This window comes from Myotis yumanensis, unplaced genomic scaffold (genome assembly GCF_028538775.1).
Source record: "Myotis yumanensis isolate MYYU_CA2020_CCGP unplaced genomic scaffold, mMyoYum1.0.hap1 SCAF_4, whole genome shotgun sequence".
Lineage (NCBI taxonomy): Eukaryota > Metazoa > Chordata > Mammalia > Chiroptera > Vespertilionidae > Myotis > Myotis yumanensis.
The window spans coordinates 94,325,437-94,342,172 of record NW_027223755.1 but is presented as its reverse complement, the minus strand read 5'-3'; the positions used below and the strand labels follow the sequence as shown (position 1 = coordinate 94,342,172).

General features: G+C 44.0%; 1 protein-coding gene across 2 annotated transcripts in view; it reads right to left on the bottom strand.

Moving 5' to 3' along the window:
- GRIN2A (glutamate ionotropic receptor NMDA type subunit 2A) overlaps window positions 1-16,736 on the bottom strand; it is a 392,774-nt gene that overhangs the window by 42,865 nt on the left and 333,173 nt on the right. The gene's annotated exons all lie outside the window — the stretch shown is intronic.

Here is a 16,736-nt window from a genome sequence, read left to right as displayed (position 1 = left end):
CCTACTTAGAAAGGCTGCATCAGAACGCAATAAACTATTAAGGGGCAGGACGATTCGGGAGTAGCAGGCAGGCAGGCAAGGGACTCAATAAGAATAAGGTCTCTTCCTCCCAAAAGAAACATGCTTACTGTGTATTCATATTACAAAAATATAATGTAATAATTTTTAGGAACCCAAATAATGTAGAAAATACTAACAATACAAGTACAATTAAAATTGCCCATAATTCCATAACTCAGAGGCAATCGTATTGGTGAACAACCTTCCATAATAAAAAAAAATTTTTTTTTGATTTGAAAGAGAGAAAAAAAGAGAGGAAGAAAGAGAGAGAGGGAAAGAGAAACACTGATTTGTTGTTCCACTTATTTATGCATTTATTGGTTGATTCTTGTATATGCCCTGAATGGGGATTGAACCCACCTTGGTGTATTGGGACAATGCTCTAACCAACTGAGCTACCTGGCCCAGGCCCAATCTTCCAAACTTTTTGTGCATGTGCACACACATGCACAGAGTCACACACATACACACACCTTTTTAAAAACAGGGTTGGTAACTTTTCTGAAAAGACAAGATAATAACTAGTTTAGGCTTTGCGGGCCATAGGGTCTCTGTTGCAACGACTCAACTCTGCCGTTGTGACACGTTATGGGCCGAGTTGTGTCTCCCTCCCCCCACATTCATATGTTGAAGTCCTAACCCCCAGCATCTCACAATATGATCTTATTTGGAGATGGGGTCATTGCAGATGTTATTATTAAGATGAGGTCATCCTGGAATAGGGAGGGCCCCTCCTCTATTATGACTGGTGTCCTCATGGGAGGGGAGGTGTGGGCACAGACGCACAGGGAGACTCCCTGGGAAGGTGGGAGTGATGCTGCCACAGGTCCAGGAACCACCAGAGGCTGGGGGAGAGGCGGAGCAGCGCCTTCCCTGATGCCCTCGGAGGAGGCACTGCCCTGTCAGCACCTTGACCTCAGACTTCCAGGCTCCAGGACTATGAGACAAATAACCTTGTTGTTTAACCCTCACCGTTTGTGGGATGTGTTATGGCAGCACTAGGAACTACGCACAGCATGGAAGGAAGCAGCCACAGATAATATATAAACGAATGGACTCAGCTCTGTTCCAGTAAAACAAGAGATTGGCCCATGGGCCATTGTTTGTCAACCCTTGTTTTAACCACCCCCCACCCCCCAAATAGAATTTTACCAGGCAAACTATTTCACAAATTGCATTCTCTTCTCATTTCACACCACACACAGTGAACATGTTTCATGTCAACAAATGTAGCACTTTCCTGGGATACATTTACTGTTATGGAGGTAGGATGCATATAAAATAAAGTGCTAGATAAAAACTGACATATGCACACATACTTGAAATCATCATGCAGATCAAGGTATGGGACATTTTCATCATCTCCGAAGTCCTCTATGCCCCTCCCAGTCACGTCCCCTCCAAAAGGCCAGCGCCATAAATCCCCTCCATGGCACGGCTGTGCCTCATTCATTCCCGAGATCTCTTAGCTGTTGTGCATATTGTTTCCAATTTTTTAAGTTATTTAACGAGGCAGGAATGACCACCATTGAACATGGGGATGGAAACTCAATTCTAAAGTAGGTAGGAAAATGAAATTGGGGATAACTCCACTTCTTTGGCAACTTCTCAACATGACTGCCTTTCTCTCTTTAACAAGAAAACATAAAACAGTGAAGCAAAGAAAAATAAAAGTGGCAGGGAGAGGACGTAAAATGCTGCCTCCTTTCAGAGACAGCTGCTGAAAGATGCCCTATGGGAATGAAAGTATTTGGAAGGTTTACGGCTGCGTTCTTCGGTTTAATTTTTTGTTTCTGTAATGGTGAGAGTTGGAGCGAGCCTACAAGGCTTATCTCACCAACAGAAAGACCCTGAAGCTTGTATCCAAAGCTGCAGGATTGGAGACGTGGTTTTATACTCTGAGCGCATTAAAAGGGGATCAGAGCATCCAAGCAGAAGAGGAAGAAAGCTGAGCTTTGTCAATGGTGATGGTGATCCGGAGCTGACAACCTCTGAGGAAGCAGCCTCTCTGGAGAGCCGGCAAACTGAGACCCGGGGAAACAGGGGCTGGGGAGATTGCAAAGGTCGGTTTGTATGTGGTGGGTGTAGGGGTGTGAGGGGAGCAGTGGACGAGCAGGTAGAAGAGATCTGGGTTCTAGTCCAGCTTTGGCTGATGGTGCGTCCTCAGGAATGTCACTTCCTTCTTTTGTGTGGCTGGTGGTCCTGCTGAGATGCTCATCAGCTCTGGGATTCTATCATTTCACAAGCCAGCAGTCACCTTCTGTCACTCTTCACAGGGCAGTGGAGACTGGATAACATGTGTTTCCTGAAGACGTCAGTCATGGACAGCATTTGTCCTCTTGATGAAGTGCGTGCTTGCAATGCCTGTACTTCACATATCAAGGTTTCCATGGAGATGCTGAGAACCTGGGTTTTATTAAGACTTTCCAAGCCTCACCCAAATCTTTACTCTCAATTCCTCCAAAAATAAACAGAAGCACACACCGATGCGTGCACAGGGGCATTCAAATGTCAAGGCCATAAGCTGGTATTCATGGGGTGAAAGTTTTCCCCCTCCTATTAGCCCATCACATTTCTGGGGTGGAAATCTAAAACTGTACCCATCAATTAGACATGTCTAACGGTGGTTTAAACCATTAAGCACAGATTTCAGCAAATCAATACTGTATTTCATGACAAATCTTTTTCCTCAACTGAAAGAAACATATTCCCATTGTTAGAAAGAAATAAGTTAAAAATCGCTGACATCCTCAAGAGTGGTCAAAGTCTTTGCGGTCAAAGTCTTTGCGCACAGAGTGGACAATATCTGACCTTTGTGGGCTGCTGGGAACAAGGGGGTCATATAAATAAAGTGTGTGTGCAGTAACCGGCCCATAGCAAATGCTCAGGACACACAGGTGCATCCAATCAAATTCAGATTTTACAAAGGCGCTCACAACTTTCATGCTTTCTACGTGACAAATCCAGTCCTTAGTATTTTATATGCATTATCTCATTTACTCCTTCTCACTATGCACAGGTTTACGTCTATTGCCATCCCCACTGTGAGATGAGAAACTGAGTCACGGAGAGGTAAAGCGACTCTTCACCACCGCCCAGCTTAGAAGTGTCAGAACAGCCTTTGGATTTACACAGTCTGATACCCAAGGCCACAGAATAATCACCATGACCACGTGATCCATAAGACTTGTGAAATTAACTAGGCAGCTCTGCCTATTGCTTATGAAACTCATACTGGGGGCTACAGCTATACATCAAGCCCAAGGATATGAAAAAGGAAGCAAGGATGAGATTAGAATAGAGTCTGAAAAGATCTGGTGGGTTGTTCGGCTTCATTGTGTCTCTTTCCCAGCACATGCGTAGTTGTGGACGGTCTGGAGTTACCCCACAGAAGACGTGTCTGGCCCATTTGTTCGGGAGACGTTTAGGCGTGGATGGCCAAGGCTTCATGTTGAAGGTAAAGGTAAGGAAGAGGAACAGGCTGCCTGAAACTGAAGCCAAATTTAGACCAGAAGCACCTGGGCGCTGGAGTTGGGATGCTGAGATGGCGATATGTTAGACTGCCACGTGGCTACTGGCAGCTCTGGGTTTGAAGCATCACAGAGATGAAAGGTTGGCGCGAAAGCGGCCTCAGAACTCAGAGCAGTCAGCTAGGTGCTTGAGGACTCACAGGCGAGGAGCCCGGTGTGCTTCTCTGTTCCGAGTTTTCTCCTCCTGCTTTTCAAGAGGAAATTGCCTTTGTCCCCCCCTCCCCAGCTCTTGCTGAGGTCACATAGCTGCCACCAGCTAAGTGCTTCTCCCACTGGGCGGAGGAGGCTCAAAGATCAGGACAGAGCCCCTACCAGCCAACTCCATCCAGCCAACTCTACTCCCTACAGAGGGCTGATCATTTCTTCAAACAATGGTGACAAATGAAACGACGCCTGGGCTCCCCAGCACGGGGGCTGAAACAGAAGCGAATGGGTGCCATGCTGGTGTCGTGACATGCCCACCTCCCTGCCAGGCCTGGTAGAGGCTGTGTGGGTGCTGTCACCCTCTCCTGTCACCAGCAGTCCTCAAGGGAAGCAAATGATTAAAAATGACAGTGATTCAGAGTGAGAGGGGGAAATAAGACCTCCCTTTTGCAAATTTGCAAAGAAGCAAAGTAAGGACGACTGTCACATGTGCCCCTGCGACTTTAACCCAGCAGCTTCCTGCCAGGTTTGTCGACGGCTTTGGAGAGGCTACAGCTCGCTGGAGCGTGTAGACAGGACCCCGTTACCTCAGTCAGCCTTTCTTGTAACTGCACGATGGCCTGAAAGTTCACTCCAGACCCAAGACTGTTTGTGGGCAAATCTGATTCCCCCAACACAAAGGGAGACCATGGCCCTTTTGAGAAGGGGAGCTTGCATTGTCAAGTGGCTTGACATTTCCTAATCAAAAGTTTCCGGTTTTAGCTCTTCATCTCCTCATGCATGTTTTCAGATGCTCTCGGGGGGGGGGGGGGGGGGGGGGGGGGAGGGTCATATTTAGCATATTTAAAGGCTAATTATATAGCTAAAGTTAATTATCCATTCATTAACATTCAAGAAGCCTTGAACAAGACATTGACTTGTTCTGATGAATTAATGAAAACCTGTGTGTGTGTGTGTGTGTGTGTGTGTGTGTGTTGGAGGTCTCAAGTGTTACTGAAAGGTAAACATCTCTTTGATGATCACTGCATGTATTTTTTTAGGTCACCTCAAAGCCTTGTCAGGAAGGAAACACATCACCCAGCCATTTAGGTCAGTCATGTTCCATAGGCAAGTGTGGAACATGGATGGGGTTCAGATCCGCCTCTGCCAGCTTGTATGGGACCTCTTGGAGCTTCTAATCTGCAAGATGGGGAATAACAGCTCTTCCTCAGGGCTGGCTGTTCGATGGATGAAACAGAAATGAAGGTGTTCTGGAAACTGCAGATCCTAATGCACAACCAGGAGCTTGTAGTGGCAGTAATGACTGCTTTGGGCAGGAAGCAATGGGGATGCAGACCATCTTCAAGCACCCAGACATGGTATGCTGTTCATGGGTGAAGGGTACTCGTGGGTCCAAGAATTGGTACCACTGAGGCATGACTACTTTTGCAAGCACCTGCTCAGGCAAGAGCCATTCAACATGCACAGAAACTATACCTGCCATCAGCACAGGATGGTCTAAAACTGGCTTTAGGGAAGTGGCTTAGAATCAATCACATTTTGACTCTAAGTTTGTGAACACAAAATTTAATGCATTTTCAATAAAGAAGCATTTTTCAGAGCAAACTCCATTAAGCTAATTTAATTCCTAGATTGATGTCTTGCATAGCATAGTTAAATTGTTTCCATTTTTTTTTTTTTTTTTTGTAAACCATTTTCACTGTGATCAATTCTTTGGCGTTTAAATTTTATAAGGCTTTGATTCATTGATCAGCATTCGAACCATAACAAATTTTACTGATTTATAACTCCTGCTCTTTTGACATTTCTTTTGTGGTGATTATTTCCACAAGTCCGGTGCATCTGGGTCAAAATTGTGCAGAGATCCAAAACTGGCCAAGAAGACTGGAGTCATCATGGATTCTTAGTCAATTACAAATTTCACCCTGTATGCTTTCAGCTGTTGTGAGTTTAATTTGTGTTAATTATTTCTACCAGTAGTAGTCACTGTGAATTGGATTTTAAAAAGACTGATGGCTAATATTTACTTTTTAACTGAGACAATGCCGAGCAATTTTGAAAACAGAGACAGAGAGAGTGAGAGATAGAGGGAGGAAGCAAGGGAGGGAGGGAGAGAGGGAGGGAATGATGCAGATGGAGGTAAGCACCCAGTAAAACAAAGACAGGGAGAGAGAAAGAGAGATTGAAGGGAAAGAACAAGGAAGAGAGTGAGAAAATACATAGTACGACTCAGAGAGGGAAAGAATAGGAGGGAAATGGACTTATAGGGAGAGAATAAGAGACAAAGAGGGAGGGAGAGAAGGATGGAGACACACATGGTGGAGGAGAGTGGGAGGGAGAGGGGGAGAAGAGAAAGGAAAGAGAGAGAGAGAGAGAGAGAGAGAGAGAGAGTCAGAGGAACAACACACAGGAAGGTGGGCAAGTCTGTGTACTTCTCTAAGCCTTGAATTCCCCATCTGACCAGAAGGAAAACAATTTCTCCCACATGATTGTGCACTGGTTAAAGGGATTTGCCATGAATCTGCCACACATTTGCTATGAATATGCTGGGTGAATTATAAAGCACTATTCAAATGCTATGCTCTGCTCACGCTACAACTCATGTTCTGTCTGACACAGAAAAAGTATTGATTCCTCCTGGAATGTAAATATTTTATAGAGCTCCTTAGAATATATTCCTCAAGAGTTGGGATCAGAGCTGACCGTTTACTGCAAATCCCAAGGTGCACAGTAGACAATAAAGAATGCTAAAACTGTTTTCTGTGTTCAGGCTTTTCTTAATGTTTACCATGGGCCAGACAGTGTGCTCTTTGCCTTCATAATGCATTTAATCCATACAATGGACTCCTACGTGGAGGAACCAAAATTAGCGCTATTTTATAAAAGGGAAAATGGGGTTTAAGAGGTTCATTTGTCCAAGGTCCCAAAACTGGGCATTAGCAGGGAGGGCATTCGAATTTTGAGCATTATACTGGTAGCAATAAGTGATGCTGCAGAGCTTGTCATACACTAGGGCTACAAGACAGGGAATCTCAAGGGCCAGAAAACATGAAAATGAAAGAGATAATGGAAAAAGGATCAATATCTGATAAAAACCTTATGTGTCAGACACAGTTCTGGGGACTTTCCCTCAGTCAATTCATTCAATTGTCAAAGGAATTCCAGAAGGCAGGCTCAGGGAGGTTACTGCTCTGCCAAAGGTCACACAGCTGGTAATTATCGGAGCCAGGGTAGGAAACTAGGTATTTCTCGCTCCAAAGTCCGTGTTCTGCACGAGGAGGCCACTCAGAAAACAAGTCAATCAATCAATCAATTGGCAGAACAGGACTACAATTTTCAAGACAGTTTGAATACTTTGACCCAGAAATTCTACTTCTTGTGATCATTCCTAGAGAACTATGTGCGGAAGTGTACAAAGGACTCATCGAGGTTTTTAACACAGACACCTGACTAATATCCCCCAGAGGGAAATGGTTAAGTAAACTGTGGTGCATGCATTCCATGGAATTGTTCCCAGCAGTCAGAGAGAAGGAAGGCAAAGACACCTACAGATATGGAGAGCTCTTCAGAACATATGATTAATTGGAAACCAAACTGAAGCATATTGCAAGTTTGATAGCATCCCATAGAATGAAGTTTCATAAGTATGCGTAGACATATGAGTATATGCCAATATGTAACAAAGGTCTAGGACAGTGATGGCGAACCTATGACACGCGTGTCAGAGGTGACACGCGAACTCATTTTTTTGGTTGATTTTTCTTTGTTAAATGGCATTTAAATATATAAAATAAATATCAAAAATATAAGTCTTTGTTTTACTATGGTTGCAAAGATCAAAAAATTTCTATATGTGACACGGCACCAGAGGTAAGTTAGGGTTTTTCAAAATGCTGACACGCCAAGCTCAAAAGGTTCACCATCACTGGTCTAGGAGAAAGGACATGAAAGCAGAGAGTAGTGCTTACCTGGTTGTGGGGGTGGTTTGGGATTGGGACATGGTCAGGAGATGCTTATATTTGTATTTTTCATTTTTTACATGAGAATATATTTTTAATGGGAAGCAATACAGCACCGTGGTTAAGGGCGCAGATGCTAGAGCCAGTTCAAATCCCAGCTCTGAAGCTAACCAGCACTTGCCTGGACCAGTGACTTACCCCCTCTGCATGACAGATTAAATATGTATTTCAGAGAGGAAGGGAGAGGGAGAAAGAGGTAGAAACAATGATGCGAGAATCATTGTTTGGCTGCCTCCTGCACGCCTCCTACTGGAGATCAAGTCCGCAACCCGGGCATGTGCCCTTGACCACAGTAGAACCCGGGACCCCTTAGTCTGCAGGCTGACGTTCTATCCACTGAGCAAAACCAGCTAGGGCTATGTGACAGTTTCTGTTAGATTTCACCTTAGACCCAAAGAACCATGTCCAAGGAGTTGACAGATCATGTCATTTTTCAGATGAGGAAACAGGCCCAGAGATGTACCTAATGGAGATGCTGGGCCTCCCATCCTCAGGGGGCCGCTGTGAAAATTGAATGAGGAATAGATAAAGTGCTTATAACAGCGCCTGACACAGAGTGAGGATCACCAAACAACTGAGATGAAGAGGCTGGATGGAGAAGGCACAGAAAACCAGCCAGCACAGTGATCACATTCCTCGATGGTGAGGGGTTCATGCGCATGAGCTGTATTGCACACGTGTGCACTGAGCAGCCCGTGTGTATGGCGTCACTCCCAGCAGCACCTGCTCTGTAGAGCCCCAACACTGAGGCCTCGCCCCACCCAGACACCAGAGGAGAGCCTTCTCTTCCTGTGCTGAGGTCGGACACCTGTCAGAGATGGTGCTGGGAAAACCACACTGTAACCCAGGTGACTGTTGAGGTTGAAGGGTCCCCTGCAAAATTCACGTCCACCTGAGAGCTCAGAATGTGACCTTATTCAGAAATCGGGTCTTTACAGATGTCATTAGTTAAGGATCTTGAAATGAAATCATTTAGGAGGGTCCTAGATCCACTGACTTAGAAGAAGAATCATTTATAAGAAGAGACGCCCAGGACAGAAGGCCATATAGAGACAATTGCCGAGGCCAGAGTGATGCGGCCACAAGTCAAGGGAAGCTGGGAGACCCCAGAAGCTGGACCAGGCAAGGAAGGATCCTCCCCTAGAGCCTTCAGAGGGAACATGGCCCCACAACACGTTGAGTGTGGTTTTCTGGGAGAACTGTGAGAGAATACATTTCTATTGCTTTAAACCCCCAAGTTTGTGGGAACTTGTTATGGCAGCTTCAGGAAACGACTGCATGGGGGTCACCCGAAGGGGCGGGACCTGAGTTTCTATCACTCCTCCACGTGTATCTTTCTCTACAGAAGGAGACTGAAGTTGCTAGAGCAGGCACAGCTGTTCAGGGTTGGCCCTGGGCACCTACTAGGGGCTGTAAACCAGGTCTCCCAACCCGTGCTGTGGCCTTGCACAGCCTGAGCTAGCCCAGCCCCAGGAAAACTCACTCCTCTGCCTGCTGCTAGATCAAGACATGGCAAGAGAACACAGGCGGATGCTGTAGCTCCTGGACCGGTTCAGCACCAGGGTCTGTGGGAGCCTGTTTACAATTTCCACAATAAAGAAAGGAAGCACAGCTCTGAGATTTTCCAAATCTGATCTGCGGGTGGGTCAAAGCAGCCATGTCCCTGGTCCTAGTTCTGCCACTTCATAACGAGGTGCCTAACCCTCTCCTTCCAGGTTGGCGCTTGCCTGCAGGAGCAGAGTTACCCATCGTGGGTAGAAAGAGAAGTTGGGTCGAGTTTGAATGCTGGCTCCTCCCTCACTTAACCTTTGAACGAATTGTTTCTACTCCCTGAGCCTCAGTTTCCTCTTTGGTAAAATGGAGAGAATTCTCTTTTGGCAGAGCTGAGTCGGGATGAAATGAGATTGCGTATCTGAAGTCCTCTGAAATGCTCAGCCATAAAAAAGAAGAGGCGGTCCCTAAGGAGAGGAAATCCCCAGGGAGCGCAGCTTCCTCAGTGCCCCAGGAGGACCTTCCTGACCAGGTGGGTTCCAATATCAGGGCCCTTCTTTTGTCTTATTTCCCCCTGCGAGTTCATTTCTTTTCTCCATCTCAATGGGAGGAGAAATACTGCCCCCTTTTAAAGCAGTTTAAGGCTTTCAAAGAAAAAAGAGACGTTTTCAAGTAAGAACAGAATTGGTTCTGGGGATTGTATAATAGCAGGTGATTGGAAACAGGCTAACTGTGCAATGTTCCAGGAACATACACATTTCCTATTTTAAGATGTGACTCCAAGCATGGGCTCTGGAGCAGGTGTGACCTCAGACGCACTATTGAATCTCTCTATGCCTATTTCCTCCGCTGTAAGTGGGCAGCATGCCAGTCATTGTCTCCTAGGGCTGTTATGAGGTTTAAACAAGATACTGCAGGCCAAACATTCAGAACAAATGCTATCAATTCATTAGAGATACCTCATCTTGTTCCCAAACAACTCAGGTAGCTTATGCAAATTGCAGTAGAAAAGGTTTTAAACCTATGGATAAAGCCACTGGAGTTGAGTGAGATCAGAGGTGGGAAGTCCAAAAGCAGATCTTCAGGACATAAGCTCTTCCCAGTTGCTAACAGAGAGGATCATAAATAAAGCTCTGAATTATGTAGTAGCCCAAGCCAAAGGAAAACTGTAAGTAGGTTCAGGAACCATGTTGTCCACAAGATAAAAGCCTGCCTTATAGTGAAGAAAAACAATGCCGTTCGCAGCACAGAAGTCTGAGAAACAATGTTGGATGAGGATGACACTCTCGACAAATTGGTCTACAATAACGGTAACAGCAAAGCTTGCAAAAAAGAACTGCCTCTTGTAGGGCCCTCCAGTGTCAGTCCAGGTATGATGAAAATGCAGAGCAGCAAACGTTAATGAATATTCCCCCAGCTCAATGACATATCACCTAGTCATTATATGTGGAAACTGTCCAACAAAATGGTACAGAGTTAACTGAGGAAAGCAAAACAGACTTGCACACATGCTGATTCAACGTGTGTAAACATGTGGACAAATACCCAAAGGCGGTGCAGAAAGAAATGAAGAATTATGTTCAGAAGAAACATTTTTTCCTGATGAGTAGGAAAATGTGTTAAATATAAAAATATATGAAAAGGACCATGATCCTAACCATCTAGCAAGATTTCTGATAACATTTTGATGTACTTCATTTTAGCCTCCTCTCTTCTCCTCCCTCTTTCCACCTCCGAGTTTACAGAATTGAGATCCCCCCTTTATTTAATCCCCCATTTTCTCTATTTTTAACGCTTTATGGGTGGCTTTGAAATTCTGTTACTATCATTTTAATAGATTTTAACAAGAAATAATTCTAAGCACACAAAAAAAGATGTCTGTGCTTTCCTGAGCTTTTATTGAGGAAAAGAATTCCTAAGTCTATGAAGTGGTAGCAATTACTTTGGAGCTTTAGTTGCAGTGTGGGGGTGGATCTCAGAAACCAGGTCATTGTCGATCTGATTTTCTCTGGAGATGATGCTATCCCATTTAGGAGAACAGCTCACTGAACCCTGATGCCTATGCCCGCTTTCGAACTCAGCCGCTGAAAATGAACCCTCCGAGTTTGATTCTGCTTGACTGATAAAATACAGCTAATAAAACCTGCTCCAACAGTATCCTTGGGAGAACTTCCTCTGCATAACAACTAACTTCACTGAGGACCCTTCTGCCTTCATGGTCTACCTTTGCCTTGGAAATTTCTACATCCCTGCATCAGTTTCTTTTGAGGATGGAAATGAGGATTCTGTGATCTTGTCAACGCTCAGGTCATCAATTAATACATATATATTATGTAATATATGTATATTGTGTACAATATTAAGCGTGCATGTATCTGATTATATTAAATACATATCCTCAGTTTCCAATTCTCCCCTAAACTCAAATCTCACATATCTAATTGCCTCTAGGCATTGCCAAGCGAGGAGGCAAGCCTACCTCCTACACTTAATCCTGCTACAATGTAGATCCTCAGTTAAACAGCCTGTTTGTTGGGTAATGAGTTAACCTTGTGGAACCTCAGGTTCTTCATCTCTTAAAGGAGATAAGAGTGGTACCCAGCTCATAGGAGTGCTCTGAGGATTTAATGAGATTATGCATGCGAAGCGCTCAGGGCTTCATGTCACAAATTGGGAGGTTCCAATAAATGCGAAGATGATGAGGAAATATGATGTTGTCCCAAAGGCGCCTCCAACTTAACATGCTCAAACCTAAACTCATGTTCCTCTATGCCCCGGCTTCTCCTGAAATGCCCTTTCTCTTTCTTGTTCTGCCCACTCCACTGAGAACACCATGTCTCAGTATTTACCTAACGAACCTCTCAAAGCCCAGGCCCCTGTACCTGAGTCACTAGAAGTGCTCATCAAAACATGGATCCCCGGACCCTGCAGGCTTTCAGAATCTGTGCTCTCAAACAGGGGCTCCAGGCCCACCTTTGCTATGAAGACAGGTCTAACACTCACAGGTAGATGTGACCAGTCCCTCCTTTCAATGATGTATAAATACATCATTGCATACAATTTGAACCTTGCAAAACAATGCTTATTGGTCAAAAGACAACCCTGCCTTCTAATTCTCTCAAAGGAATCAATGTAAAAAAAAAAATCCAAAGACGCTTGTCTTTGAGCTGGAAATAATATCAGATAGGAAACTGAGGGGCTGGAGGGCTAAAGATTGATGCTTCTGAAAGAAATGGGGACTTTTTCAGAAATATTTATACAAATGATTGTACATAAAATCAATTAAAATTAAAAAGTCATCCCACTGTGTCTTGAAATATGAGGCTCCTTGGAGTCCTAGGGATGTTGATAGTTTCATTTAAATCTGGCATGAGTGCTATGCTTGCAGTTTCGCCCACTTGCCAAAACTTCTTGGAGAACATTGGCTCCTGATGACTGAGCATTTGTAAATCTAAATCTGTCGCCGCTCATTTCAGCTTCAGTTCCCTCTTCTAGAGCAGATGTTCCCAAATCTGATTAGCGTACAGCAGAATCAACTGAGGAGCTTGTGAGAGCATGCAGATTCCCGGGCTATGCCCCTCCAAATCTAAATCTGTGGGGTTCAGTATCAACATTTTTTAAAATATATTTTTATTGATATCAGAGAGGAAGGGAGAGAGAGAGAGAGAGAGAAACATCAATGATGAGAGCATTGATCAGCTTCCTTCTGCACACCCCCTACTAAGGATTGATCCCGCAACCCTGGAATGTGCCCTGACTGGGAATCGAACCGTGACCTTCTGCTGCATAGGTTGATGCTCAATCACTGAGCCACACCAGCTGGGTCAGGACCAACGTTTTTACTAGCACCCCCACTGCTTCAGATTCAGGCTAGGACTTGAGAAACACTGGTCTAGAAGCCTAGGGTCACGAACAGCTCATCCCCATTGGTTCAGGAGCGCCCCCCATGTCACAATAGGCCTATTCCTTAAAAATCCCATTTCTGTCGATGTTGGTACATCAGATCCTATTTTCTCACTGATTTACCTGATAATTTCTGTAACTGAACGCTTTAACTGGAATGCATTTCATTGTTAATTGAAATTTATTATACATTTAAATTAGCAATGAAACTGAACTGCTTAGTTCCAATTTTCTTGCTGCCTATGTTCTTCTTAAAAGCAATTTTGGATCCCATTGATAAACATTTGGTTGACTTAATCTTTATGTGCTATCTCAATAAAATGTGATTATTGAGCCCCTTTAGAACCTTTCAAATTTTAGCAAGAATCAAATTCACCCATAGCAGGGGGCGGGGGATGCTTGTTAAAATGCAGATTTGTGGCTCCATCCGTGGAGAGAAGGTTCTGTGTTGGGTCCAAATGTTAACAGTGATGAAGGTAGGGTTAATCCACTGGCCAGGTTTGAAGATGCTCAGCTTTCCAGCTTTGATCTAAATCTCTGCAAAACCGACAGCCGTTTATATATATAGTATGTCTGGATTTTGAAATTGTAAGAGCTTAAATAAGTGTTCAACAGAAATAAAAGAATCTTAGAACTATTTTCAGAGGATGAAGATTCCAGTCCTCTCACTATTTAGATGGGGAAACTGAGGCTCAGAGAGGTAACACTTGTCCAAGGCCACAGCTTGCTAATGAGAGAGCCAAGACTCAAATCAAGCTGGGACTCTCATTCCAAAGCCCCTCTTGTGTTCTAGACTCTTCCAAGAAGTTACAATCTATGAAGGAGCCGTCCCATCTTACTGACCCTGGTGCACATATGCACAAGTAACAGGTGGATGTCACTGAGACTTGGGGGTGGCGGGGTGGGACCCAACAGCTGGGATATGTGCTCTAGGATGTCGAACTCAAGGCTTACTGGATTTTAGGCTATAAGAGGAATTAACAATTCAGGAGCATATGGGCACCCACCTCTACCTTCCAGAGGGATGGAACCTTCCAGAGCTACTGCATGTAGTGAAGGAGGCAAATGGCTATTTTTAAAAGCTGGTGTTGAGTCCATGGGGAGTTCATTTTATTATGCATTATTCCTCATTATACTTACTCTTGCAAAATTATTTTATCATACATCTCATATTTAAAATAATATATTTCCTAATGAAAAATGTAAAAAGGAAACAAGATGTGAGAGGGAAGACAAAGACCTCCAATGTGGCAAAGTAGACACTTGAGGGACAGAAGTGGAGATGAGCAGACGTGGTTGGCATGGTCTGTCTGATCTTGTGCTGTTCTGTGGTGGCCATTCTCAGGATGGGGTTCTCGTTGTCATATGAGGAGTTGGAGTCCTATGTCACACTCGACACCCAGAAAAATTCTAAATAGTAGATATGCAACCAAAATAGAAAGAAACAGGAGAAAACTATTTTGTAGCCTCAGAATGAAGAGGGTTTTTGAATTTCGACCTGAAATCTAGAGGCCATAAAAAAGGACTGGGAAATGTGACCACAAAATATAATAGTCTGCTCGGAAAAAATATGCCATCCGAAAGCTCAAAATACAGACAGAACAACTGGGGGAAAACATTTGTAATCATACCACAGATTTCTACTACAGAAATTACTAGTAAGGGGGAGAAAAACAACAAACCAATAGGAAAAAATAATGTTCATGAAAAGACCACAGTGGGAACAAATAAAAACCATTCCCATGGCTAAGAAGGAAAGGGATATAAAATGTGTCTTTTTGATATCTACTAAAATTGAACATACATTTTATAGCTTAGCAATTCCAGTCCTAGGTATATACCAAGATAAATGCACTCACTTGTGCAACAAAAGACATGCGAGAATGCCTTTCGAAACATCACTCTTAATAGCCTCATATGGGACACTACGCAAATGTTCATCAAGATTTGAAGAAATAGATGAATTTGTAGTGTATCCCCACAATGAAATTCTATACAGCAATGAGAATGAGAGAACTGGAGTGATAGGCAACCATCTCATAAACAGAATGTTGAGCTAAAAGAAGACAAACAAATAAAAAAAAACATATGGTATGCTTTTATTTATATGTTAGAATCACAGGGAAAAAGAATCTACTTTAGAAGAGACGATGGTCCATGGAAAATAGTGACTGGGAAAGGCTGTGGTTGGCTGGGTGGGGTGTGGGAGAGTTCTGGGGTTTGATGATGTCTTGTTAATTGACCATGATGGTCAGTTTGTACAAAGCCATCAAACTTATTTACTACATTTTTTGGTTAATCCTCACCCATGGATATTTTTTTCCATTGATTTTTTTTTAGAGAGAGTGGAAAGGAGAGGGAGAGACAGAGAGAGAGAGAAACATTGATGTCAGAGAGACATATTGAATGGTTGCCTCCCAGACGCACTCCAACGGGGGCTGGGGATGGAGCCTGCAGCTGAGGTCCGTGCCCTTGACTGGAATCAAACCCAAGACCCTTCAGTCTGAGGGCCAACGCTGTAACCACTGAGAAACCGGCTAAGGCTATTTTCTGCCTTTTTTAGCTCTATAAAACATTTTTAAAATCTCCTGCAAGCCAGAATGAGCAGTATGTCCATGAGTTTTGGGAAAGGAATGGACTCGAAATCCAAACACATGCTGTCCTAGCCCCTGTCAGGATACCAAAGAGATTCTGAGACTGAAAGGACAAACTGCTATCAGCCCAAGGTCCTGGGGAATTACGCAGAGACCTGGGCTTGGTGGTTCAGAGGAGGCCCCTCTGCCCCACCAGACACAGGGAGCATCGAGGCCTTTGCAGAGGGCCTGCGAGCAGCCTGAGGAGGGGCTGTGGACTCAGGAGAATGCACTGTAGTCGCATTTCACTCGCCAGGAATCCCTGTGACTGGGACACTCCATGCAATTTAATTTTCTGGAGAGGCAAAACTTTCCTCATTAAACAGCTCCTTCATTTAAAACAGAATCATTTTTAGTGACACCCTTTCAAAAATGTATTCTGCATGTCCCTGATATTTTGGTAAGTCCACAGAATAGAATGGAACCTTTACACCAAGCTACAACACTAACAATCAGGTCAACTTTTTGTGCCAGGCGATTTCTGAAATGCTTGCCGGCACATTTGCTCACCGAACCCCTATCAATGAGTTCCTACTAGTATTCCCATTTTATATATGAGGCTGAGAGCCGTTGAAACACTTTCCAAGTTCACACAACAAGTAACAGCGGGGGAGGAGAAGTGTGCTCTAGCTCCACAGCCTAACCACTGTGCTGTCTTTTCTTACAGCCTCAGGAATTTTGCATCTGCTACAATCCACATGCCACAGGGACACAAGAATATTAGGTTGAGCTCTCATTGCTTTTCTCTCCATATTACCTTTCTCCTTCATCAATGTTATACTGTTAGTTTTCACATAAAGCTACATCAAAAGCTTCTACCTAAAATCAGATAAAAATCTATAGCTCTATGTTTTCAAATAAACTCTCAATCTCCTTAGATCTTTAGGAAGGAAGGAAGGAAGGAAGGAAGGAAGGAAGGGAAGGGAAGGAAGGGAAGGGAAGGAAGGGAAGGGAAG